Here is an 11,246-nt window from a genome sequence, read left to right on the forward strand (position 1 = left end):
AGACTCAGAGATCCACTTGTTTGCATGCTCAGGACCGTATAAAAACATTAAACTGGAAGTCACAATATATACACAAAGGAAATGCAGGGTAAAAATGAGAAAATAAAAGAATAAAAATAGATTAAGAATAAAAATCCCTGACACATTATGAGACAATGAATCATTAAATATGCCATTAAGTTCATCTTCTGTTGATCATCTACTGCTGGGCATACTGTCTATGACTTTTTTCTTTCCCCAGGGAAACATTTGCAAGTAGTTATCAATTGGAGATAGCTTCTGAGTTAGGGACATATTCTTGTGCCTATTCTCCTTTCAGTTCTAGAATCTCATTTGTTGCAGATCTGTGCAGGCCCTATGCATACTGTCTCAGTGTCTATGAGTTCATATGTGTGTCTGTACTGTTGACAAGAGGTCCTGGTTTTCTTGGTTATCTCTATTATCTCTGGTACTTACACTCTTTCTGATTCCTCTTCTCCAGGGTTCCCTGAGTTCTGGGGAAAGAGATCAATGGTAACATTCTATTTAGGGCCAAGTATTCCAATATTTCTCATTCTCTGTGTAACGTCACAGCATTTGTTTCCATCTGCTGTAGTAGAAAGCTTCTCTCAGGATGATTAGCAAGGCCCTGATCAGTATAGCAGAATGTCATTCTGAATCATTTTATTACTATGGCTTTTATTTTGTCTTGTTTTGTTTTTTAGAACAGCAGTATTTGGCTTTATTCAACACCCAAGCTGTGTTGGGCAAGATACCATTATAGATCCAAAGGGTTTTTGTCTGGGTTGATGTTTGCATTTCTCCTTTGGTAGCGTACAACCACAGAGATTAGACTTTACAGCTAACGTCCACATATAAGCAAATACGTATGTTTTACTCTGTGGTAGTCAGATAGGACACAAGACGTTATTTCAATTTCTTGTATTTGTTGCGACTTGCATTGTTAAAAGTAGTTGATTTTGGAAAAAGTTCTAAGAGGTGATGAGAATAAGGTATATTATTGTGTGTTTTGGAAATATCTTTTATATACCTTCTGAAAATATCTTTTAAATCCATTTGTTTTTAACACCAGTTAGTTCCAGAATTTCTCTCTTTATTTTTTGTCTAGATGATTTTTCCATTGGTGAGAATCAGGTATTGAAGTCTCACATTAGTAGTTTGTGAGAGTCAGTATGTGATTTAAGCTTTGACAGTGTTTCTTTTAAGAACTTAACTGCCCTTCCGTTTGTTGCATAGACATTAAGAATTTTAATATCCTCTTAGTGGATTTTTTTCCTTGACAAAGGTGTGGTTTCCTTCCCTATCTCTTCTATTAATTTTGACTGAAATCTAGTTTGTTAAGTTTTACAATGGATACACTGCCTTGATTCTCAGTTCCATTTGCAGGCAATATATTGTTACCATCTTTTTATACTGAGGTGATATTTATCCTTGATGTTAAAGTATGTTTCTTGGATGCAGCAGAAGAATATCTTGTTTTTACATCCATACTGTTGGTCTGTGTCGTTTTTATGCTGTATTTTTGTGCTGGACTCTAAGCATCTTGTTTTGAATATCTAGGTTCTGAGAGCTGAGCATGTCTTAGTTGGTAGGTGTTTTGTTCCTTGGTTTCTGTTGCTCTTTCTTGTTTTAGAAGGGTATGTTTTTGTTAAGTTGCCTAGTAAGAAATTCTTCTGGAATCATACTTGGAGTGGTCCTTGGAGGTTCCAAGTAGAAACCTTTTCTAATACTTAGTAATGGGATAAGCTATGGGGAAGATTCTACATCTCCTTGTGACAGTGTATCCATAGTCTTGGTCTATGGTTCATGCCTACTTCAAATGAATGACAGCAAAACATTTGGAAATCAGAGACCTAAGTATATTTCAAGCTCTTCTGACATTTAATGAATATTTAAGGTGTAATGTTTTGGTTTCTAGCTTTTTCTCTAGGTATGTCAACCAGAAACTGGGCCAAGTCATACTAAGAGCATTCCTTACATGTGTGTCTTTAAGTCATTAGAGAACCAGAAATATATGAACTAGTTCTCACCTGAGACTTGAGATGCTAAGCAAACCAAGTACAGATCCAACATAGTGAAGCAAGTGTGAAGAGAAAACAATCAGTCAGCCAAGAAATTCCTTTCCAAAATATGGTGCCATAAGAAACACTGATTTCATGGAAGGATACCAATAAGAGATCATTTGAGAGAAGAGAAATAAGAGAGTCATCTAAATGAGAATTCAAATTAAGCTTGAATAATCTTTAAAAAAAATAAAGCAACATTCCAAAAGTAAACAGAAGGCTATGAAATGAAATCAGTTGGATATGTATCAAGGACTGTTGCATGTAGACAAAAAGCACAATATTAATCTCAGAAACAAACAAACAAGAAGTTATCCGAGTGTATACCCCTCACTTTGAAGAGTCTTAGTTCTTTCAAGATTGAAGAGTTGAAGCTGATTCTGTTGTTTAAAAGCTTGAAATATTGTCCAACAAACAACCCCACATTTGAATCTCCGTAAACAAAGCCCAAGACTCTTGGCAAGGAAGTTGTGTAAAGAATAGGCATCCAAGTTTACTCTATCAATATGATTCCTTTTTGACTCAAGGTTAGCATCTCTTGAACTGCCAGTGCTTTACAGAGCCTATTTTGTTAATAGTTGTCTAAATAAGAGCACAACTGGACTTATATGCTTCAAATATTTATTCAAAGTCAGATAAGATTGCCATCTACTTAAGCCTCTCATTTCTAAAATACCTGCCATCATGTATTTGAAGTGGGCATGGATCTGCTGGAGACAGGTTCTGTTGACACATTTAATCACCTGTAACATCTTCTACACCATTGCCCCTCCACTCAAGAAGCCCATAGATGGTGGGGGTGCCACCCATCCAATCACCACTGGGAAACAATTTTTACATTAAACGACATATAATTTTGCAGACCTAGAGGTATAGAGTCTTTGTTAAATCACTTTGAGCATTCATGACTTTACTTGATGCTAAAACAGATCAAAATGTAGATGTAGCCCATTTAGGCCCTCAGGGTCTGGACTGTATGGAGTGCTAAATATGATCAGTGAGCCAAGAAGCTGTCAGCAGTACAATAGCTGGTGCCAAGAGAGACCCGAGCAGACTGCTCACTGCTGGCACTACTCTCTCCCTGACAGTGATGCTGATGGTAAGGACACGCTGCTGCTGTTCTGGTCCTTGTCAGAACAAGAAATCATAAGTAGTTCTACAAATAGCCATATCAGTAACTTCTAGGAACCAAATACAACACATTCCTGTTTTGTGTTAGGGAGAGGGACATCGGAGGCAGGCTGACATCTGTGCTCTGAATTGTACATGCCAGGCTTTGTCTTGAACAGTTACAGTCCCATCTCCAGACAGATATAATAGCTGCAAGTTGAGAAGAGATTTAAAACTCTTCAGAATCCCCCCAAATTATATTTTTAGTCCTAGCACTGTGTTATTTCTATAGCTAGATAGAGTAACTATAAGATCAGGTAGCTCTGACATTTATAAGAGCCTTCTGTTTAAATAAAAGGAAAATCACAAATATTCAAGTAAAGAATAGCAAAAATGCATTTGAATCTGACACTCAAAAGAGAATTAATAACATCTACTATAAAGTAGATATAGAAGAAACAAGAAAATGATGCATAATTATTTAATAATGAATTATAAAATTATCACTTTGCAATGCTTAATTTTACTCCTGTCTTTTACCTTCTGAAAATGGGTGTATTTTCCAGTGTAATGTGCATTTATTTTTCATGGATGTTAACAAAACCTTTTAGATAACAAAGAATCATGACATTGCATAAAACATATAAATGCTTATAACATCAATGTATTTTATGTTCTGTTTTAATACCCGTGAGACTCCAAACATGGCAGATTTGACAAATAGAATCTGTATGCTAAGAATACACAGACACATGCTTGCCTTGCACTCTGGGTTCCTGAGATGTGTGCGAGGCAATATGTGACACCCACAGTGCAGTATAGCTTCCTCCACTGGAAGAGGCCTTGAAAACATTTAAGAATTACTAAATAGTGATTAATGCAAGGAGTAGTTGGAAGCTATCGTTAAAATTTATTAACAGATATTGTTATATATTCAAATTTAGTGAGTTAGAGTCTTGTTAAATTTAATTATGCCAAATATATTATTTTATATAATAATTATATTATTTTATCCTTAATTGGTATATAATGTCCTGTTTCTTGCTATACTGAAAGATTAGATTATTAATATGTATCTAGAAAACTGATTCACTTTTATAATAGATGTTGTGCTGTTTAGTTTCTATTTCTGTGGAAAGACATGATGACCATGGCAAATTTTATTAAGGAAAACATTAGTTTCATTTCAGAGGTTTAGTTCATTATCATCATGGAGAGAAGCACTGCAACACAAAGGCAAATCTTGTACTGGAGAAAGAGCTGAAAGTTTTACATCTTGATCTGTAGATAGCAGAAGGACACTATGCCCCACACTGGGTGCAACTTGAGTATACGAGACCCCAAAGCCCACACACATAGTAACACACTTCTGTAGGTGGAGGCTGCTTGTTCATTCCCAGCTACTGCGACCTGAAATAATTACACAAAACTGTATTAATTAAAGCACTGAATGTTGAATCACTTAAGTGTATTGCTAGCTAGCTCTTATACTTAAATTAACCAATTTCTATTATTTTATATTTTATCATAGGGCTCATAGTTTACTGGTAAACAGGCTGTCTGGCTCCTCCAGAAGGTACATGGCATATCACTGACTCCACCTTCTTTCTCCCAGTATTTAGTTTAGGTTTCCCACCTAGTTCTATTCTTTCCTATCACAGGCTAAAGCAACTTCTTTTTCATTACCCAATAAAAGCAACACATACAGGAGGACTTCCCCCATCATCTCCCCTTTTCTCTTCAAATAAAAATGAAGGTTTTAACTTTAACATAGTAAAATCCACATATAACAAGAGTTATCATGCAACAATTACAGTTACAATATTTATATCTACTTTATCTTTTATCATTACTAAGGAAAACTGTAATTATAATTATCTATTCTTTAGCTTGATCAAAGACCCCATAAGGATATAATATTACCTGAGTTAACAGGACGTGCACTGTAAGCAGCATCCAAAACTCTAGAGTTGACAAAGACATTTCACTGCTTGGAGAGTCCCCCAACATTCTTCTGTATCTTTGGAGCATCCATCTACAGCCTACAGGCCCATAGTATTTGATAAATTTTATCATGAAGCAGGAACTTTCAAAGATAGTTCTGCCTAGATTGGCAGTTCATCAGTCACTTTCTTCTGTGTCTTGCAGAATGTCTGCTAAATTCTCTCATGAAGCAGGAACCCTGAAGGACTGTCTCACCTTCTTTAGACAAATTCAGCAGTCATTTTTTTCTGTGAGCTCTGCATGTCCAGTTCATACATCATAGTACCACACAGTCCAGGCAAGAGCAGTTTCTTTCCCAATTGGCTAGAAAACTCCATATGGAGTCTCTTTAATGCCCATCATTCCCTTGAAGTAGATTGGTGCTGCAGGAGCAGACATGTCTCATTGTCATGAAAAATCCTAAGTTTTTAAAACAATTTAAATGTCATATTCCATAGGTCTTTGAAAAGTTTGAAGATTATCTGTCTAACTGAAATATATCTCTCTATATTTAGAAAACCTAACTAACATGACTACAAGCTTGACTATTATAGATGACTATCAATTAACCTGTATTTTCTTAATTATACATTACATGTTTAAATACACTGCACAATCAAAATATCTTAATCAAGAGCAAAAATATACATATAACAAAATTGACCTAAAGTTTGTATCAATTGACCAAGATCTATACCAAGGCAAAATATTCATATCTATAGCATATCCCCCTTTAAATGTAAACAAACTTTGATGAATAATCATTTAGGGAATTTGGACATTGTTGTCTAGACTACATCTTGATGATTAGGAGTGCTGTTAATCAGGTTGGTCATGGGGTATCATGTGTGGTAAGTCCATCTCAGCCTACAGTACTGAAGCTGCCATGAGTGTTGGACCATCTAGGCCATTGTTTCAGGGGGTCTTCTTTAAACAAACCACATTAGTCTGGAAGGAATTCACAGGTTTTCATCCTCTGTGGAAACAAAAGCAGAACCTCTTTTCCAAAGCAACATATCCTTAGACCCAAATTTAGAAGTCAAAATATTTTTAAAATTATATATATATATATGTTTAGCATAGCAGCCTGTTCAATAAAATGTCTCTATATTTAGCACAATCACAGTCAAAAAATTCAAATTAAACACAATAATATACATAATCCAGACTCTCTGTGTATATCCTATTTTTAAGTGGCTTGTTTTTCTTACTTTTTATACAAGACTAATATTTATTTTATTATCATTTCTCTTTTAATCTATGACTGTTTATACTCTTTTATATTATAACTGTCTATATTCTTTTTACTTCCTCTATCAAGCCTGTGTATTTTTATCTAACACTGTGACCCATTTAGAAGTCTATTCTATTTGTCTTTATTGTGTGCATGTCTGTAATTATTTTTGACCAGAAACACTTTTTTTTTCTTTTAAATGCAAGCAAATGTGGCCAGGACCAGCTCTTCCCAGTCGAACATGATGGAGGCATGTTCACTGCCTCTGAAAACCATTCTCTCCACTCCAGATCCAGGATTGCAGTGCGTCTGTGTCACCATTAAGCAATTTTTAACATGGTGCTCACAGATCCCATTTAAATGTTTGGCTTCCTGAAGAAGCCATAGTTGTACGTGCAACATTCACAAACCAGGTGCCCATCTGTAGGTGGAGGCAGCTCACTAGCTCCCAGCTGCTCAGACCCAAAATAATTACACAAAACTGTATTAATTAAAACACTGCATGTCCAATAACATATTGTTAGCACTTATATCTTAAATTAACTCATTTCTATTATTTTATATTTTACCACGAGGCTCATGCGTTACTGGTAAATTTCCAAAGCATTTCTGTCTCCTCAGGCAGCTACATGGTGTCTCACTAACTCTGTTTTTTTTTTTCTCCCACCAACAATTTTACTGCTTATATTATATTACTGAGAGGGGCTTTGGCAATCTTGAAGGTGTCAGAAGCCTTCTGAGCCTTGTAATATAGCTACTTCCTGAGTTGTGGAAGTTCCCTCTCTCCATCAGGAGGAAATGTTGAAAGAAATAGCTGTACAACAGAACCCACGGAATTGTTTAGAGATTATTTCTTCCATTAGGAAAAAAGTGAATTTATAAGCAACCCCCTGTTTTATATTTGTTTGTTTTGTGTTTCATTTGTTTTCTGTCATTATGAAATAGTAAAGGAAAAAGACAAAAGAAACACACAGATTGTTTTATCCTTCAGAGTTTCCAGGTACGATACTGTCTCAAGATCCACAAGTCAAAAAGTTATCAGCTTCTGTTATACATGATAAACTAACCCTTAAAATCTTTTTTTTTTTTTTTTTTTTTTTTTTTTTTTTTTTTTTTTTTTTTAACTTCAAAGTTTTTATTGCCATATAGAGTATTTTCTTTTTTTTTTTTTTTTTTTTTTTTTTTTTTTATTCTTTTTTAATTAAAATTTCCAACTGCTCCCCGTTTCCCATTTCCCTCCCCTCCTCCCACACATTGCCCCCTCCCCCCTCTCCCCTCCCCTATCCCCACTCCTCTTCTCCTCCCCCCAGTCCATTCCCCCTCCCTCTCGCTACTGAAGAGCAGTCCAAATTCCCTGCCCTACAGGAAGACCAAGGTCCTCCCACTTCCATCCAGGCCCAGGAAGGTGAGCATCAAAACAGGCTAAGCTCCCACAAAGCCAGTTCATGTATTAGGATCGAAACCTAGTGCCATTGTCCTTGGCTTCTCATCAGCCTTCATTGTCCGCCATGTTCAGAGAGTCCAGTTTCAACCCAGCTTATTCAGTCCCAGTCCAGCTGGCCTTGGAGAGCTCCCAATAGATCAGTTCCACTGTCACTGTGGGTGGGTGCACGCCTCGTGGTCCTGATTTCCTTGCTCATGTTCTCCCTCCTTCTGCTCTTCATTTGGACCTTAAGAGCTCAGACGGTTGATCCAAATTGGGTCTCTGTCTCTCTCTCGATCCATCGCCAGATGAAAGTTCCTGTGCCATTCTCCTTGGCCTCTCGTCAGCTCTCATTGTCCGCCACATTCCAAGAGTCCGGTTTTATCCCATGTTTTTTTCAGTAGCAGTCCAGCTGACCTTGGTGAGCTCCCAATAGATCGGCCCCACTGTCTCAGTGGTTGGGTGCACCCCTCATGGTCCTGACTTCCTTGTTCATGTTCTCTGTCCTTCTGCTCCTCATTATAACCTTGGGAGCTCAGTCCGGTGCTCCAGTGTGGGTCTCTGGCTCTATCTCCATCCATCGCTAGATGAAGGATCTATGGCGATATGCAAGATATTCATCAGTAAGATTATAGGATAGATTCATTTCAGGTTCCCTATCCTCAGGTGCCCCAATGAACTAACTGGGGACATTGCCCTGGGCATCTGGTAGCCATTCCAAGTTCAAGTCTCTTGTCACCCCTTAGGTGGCTCCCTTACCTAAGGTATGAGTTTCCCTGCTCCCCTATCCAACCTTTCTTTATCCCCATTCACCCCGATTCCCCCAGTTCCCCTCATCCTCTCCTTCACACTTTTCTCTCCCCATCACCCCTCATCCCCATCCCACCCCACCCCCAAGATTCCAATTTTTTGCCCATCAGTCATGACTATTTCCCATAGCTGGGAGGATATCTATATGTTTTCCCTTGGGTTTACCCTCTTGTTTAGCTTCTTTAGGATCACAAATTATAGACTCAGTGGCCCCTATCCATGGCTAGAAACCAATTATGAGTGAGTACATCCCATGTTCTTCTTTTTGGGTCTGGGTTACCTCACTAAGGATCGTATTTTCTATTTCCATCCATTTGCATGCAAAATTCGAGAAGTCATTGTTTTTTACCGCAGAGTAGTACTCTAATGTGTATATATTCCACACTTTCTTCATCCATTCTTCCATTGAAGGGCATCTAGGTTGCTTCCAGGTTCTGGCTATTACAAATAATGCTGCTATGAACATAGTTGGACAAATGCTTTTGTCATATGATAGGGCATCTCTTGGGTATATTCCCAAGAGTGGTATTGCTGGGTCCAGGGGTAGGTTGATCCCAATTTTTCTGAGAAACCGCCACACTGATTTCCAAAGTGGTTGCACAAGTTTGCAGTCCCACCAGCAATGGATGAGGGTACCCCTTTCTCCACAACCTCTCCAGCAAAGGCTATCCTTGGTGTTTTTGATTTTAGCCATTCTGACAGGTGTAAGATGATATCTCAAAGTTGTTTTGATTTGCATTTCTCTGATCGCTAAGGAGGTTGAGCATGACCTTAAGTATCTTTTGGCCATTTTAACTTCTTCTGTTGAGAATTCTCTGTTCAGTTCAGTGCCCCATTTTTTAATTGGGTTAATTATCCTTTTAAAGTCTAGTTTCTTGAGTTCTTTATATATTTTGGAGATCAGACCTTTGTCTGTTGCGGGGTTGGTGAAGATCTTCTCCCAGTCAGTAGGCTGCCTTTTTGTCTTAATGACAGTGTCCTTTGCTTTACAGAAGCTTCTCAGTTTCAGGAGGTCCCATTTATTCAATGTTGTCCTTAATGTCTGTGCTGCTGGGGTTATACATAGGAAGCGATCTCCAGTGCCCATATGTTGTAGGGTACTTCCCATTTTCTCTTCTATCAGGTTCAGTGTGTTCAGATTGATATTGAGGTCTTTGATCCATTTGGACTTGAGTTTTGTGCATGGTGATAGATATGGGTCTATTTTCATTCTTCTACAGGTTGACATCCAATTGTGCCAGCACCATTTGTTGAAGATGCTTTCTTTCTTCCATTGTATACTTTTAGCTCCTTTATCAAAAATCAGTTGTTCATAGGTTTGTGGGTTAAAATCCGGGTCTTCTATACGATTCCATTGGTCGACTTCTCTGTTTTTATGCCAGTACCACGCTGTTTTCATTACTGTAGCTCTGTAATAGAGTTTGAAGTCAGGGATGGTAATGCCTCCAGAAGTTCCTTTATTGTATAAGATTGTTTTGGCTATCCTGGGTTTTTTGTTTCTCCATATAAAGTTGATTATTGTCCTTTCAAGATCTGTGAAGAATTTTGATGGGATTTTAATGGGGATTGCATTGAATCTATAAATTGCCCTTGGTAGAATTGCCATTTTTACTATGTTGATTCTCCCAATCCAAGAGCAAGGGAGATCCTTCCATTTTCTGGTATCCTCTTCAATTTCTTTCTTCAATGCCTTAAAGTTTTTGTCAAATAGATCTTTCACTTCCTTGGTTAGAGTTACCCCAAGATATTTTATGCTGTTTGTGGCTATCGTGAAAGGTGATGATTCTCTTATTTCTCTCTCTGCTTCCAGATCCTTTGTGTATAAGAGGGCGACTGATTTTTTGGAGTTGATCTTGTATCCTGCCACATTACTAAAGGCGTTTATCAGCTGTAGGAGTTCTTTGGAGGAGTTTTTGGGGTCGCTCATGTACACTATCATATCATCTGCAAATAATGCAAGTTTAACTTCTTCCTTTCCAATTTGAATCCCCTTTATCCCCTTATGTTGTCTTATTGCTATTGCTAAAACTTCGAGAACTATATTGAAGAGGTATGGAGAGAGTGGACAGCCTTGGCGTGTTCCTGATTTTAGTGGGATGGCTTTAAGTTTCTCTCCATTTAATTTGATATTAGCTGTCGGCTTGCTGTATATAGCTTTAATTATATTTAGGTATGACCCTTGTATCCCTAATCTCTCCAAGACTTTTATCATAAAGGGATGTTGAATTTTGTCAAATGCTTTTTCAGCATCTAATGAAACGATCATATGGTTTTTTTCTTTCAGTTTATTTATATGATGGATTACATTGATAGATTTGCGTATGTTAAACCAGCCCTGCATCTCTGGTATGAAGCCTACTTGATCATAATGGATAATTTTTCTAATGTGTTCTTGGATTCGGTTTGCCAGAATTTTGTTGAGGATTTTTGCGTCGATGTTCATGAGTGAGATTGGCCTGTAATTCTCTTTCTTGGTTGTGTCTTTGTGTGGTTTTGGTATCAGAGTTACTGTAGCTTCATAAAAGGAATTTGGCAATGACTCTTCTCTTTCTATATTGTGAAATACATTAAGGAGAATAGGTATTAGGTCTTCTTGGAAGTTCTGGTAGAATTCTGCATTGAA

The sequence above is a fragment of the Chionomys nivalis genome, chromosome 19 (genome assembly GCF_950005125.1).
Source record: "Chionomys nivalis chromosome 19, mChiNiv1.1, whole genome shotgun sequence".
Taxonomy (NCBI): domain Eukaryota; kingdom Metazoa; phylum Chordata; class Mammalia; order Rodentia; family Cricetidae; genus Chionomys; species Chionomys nivalis.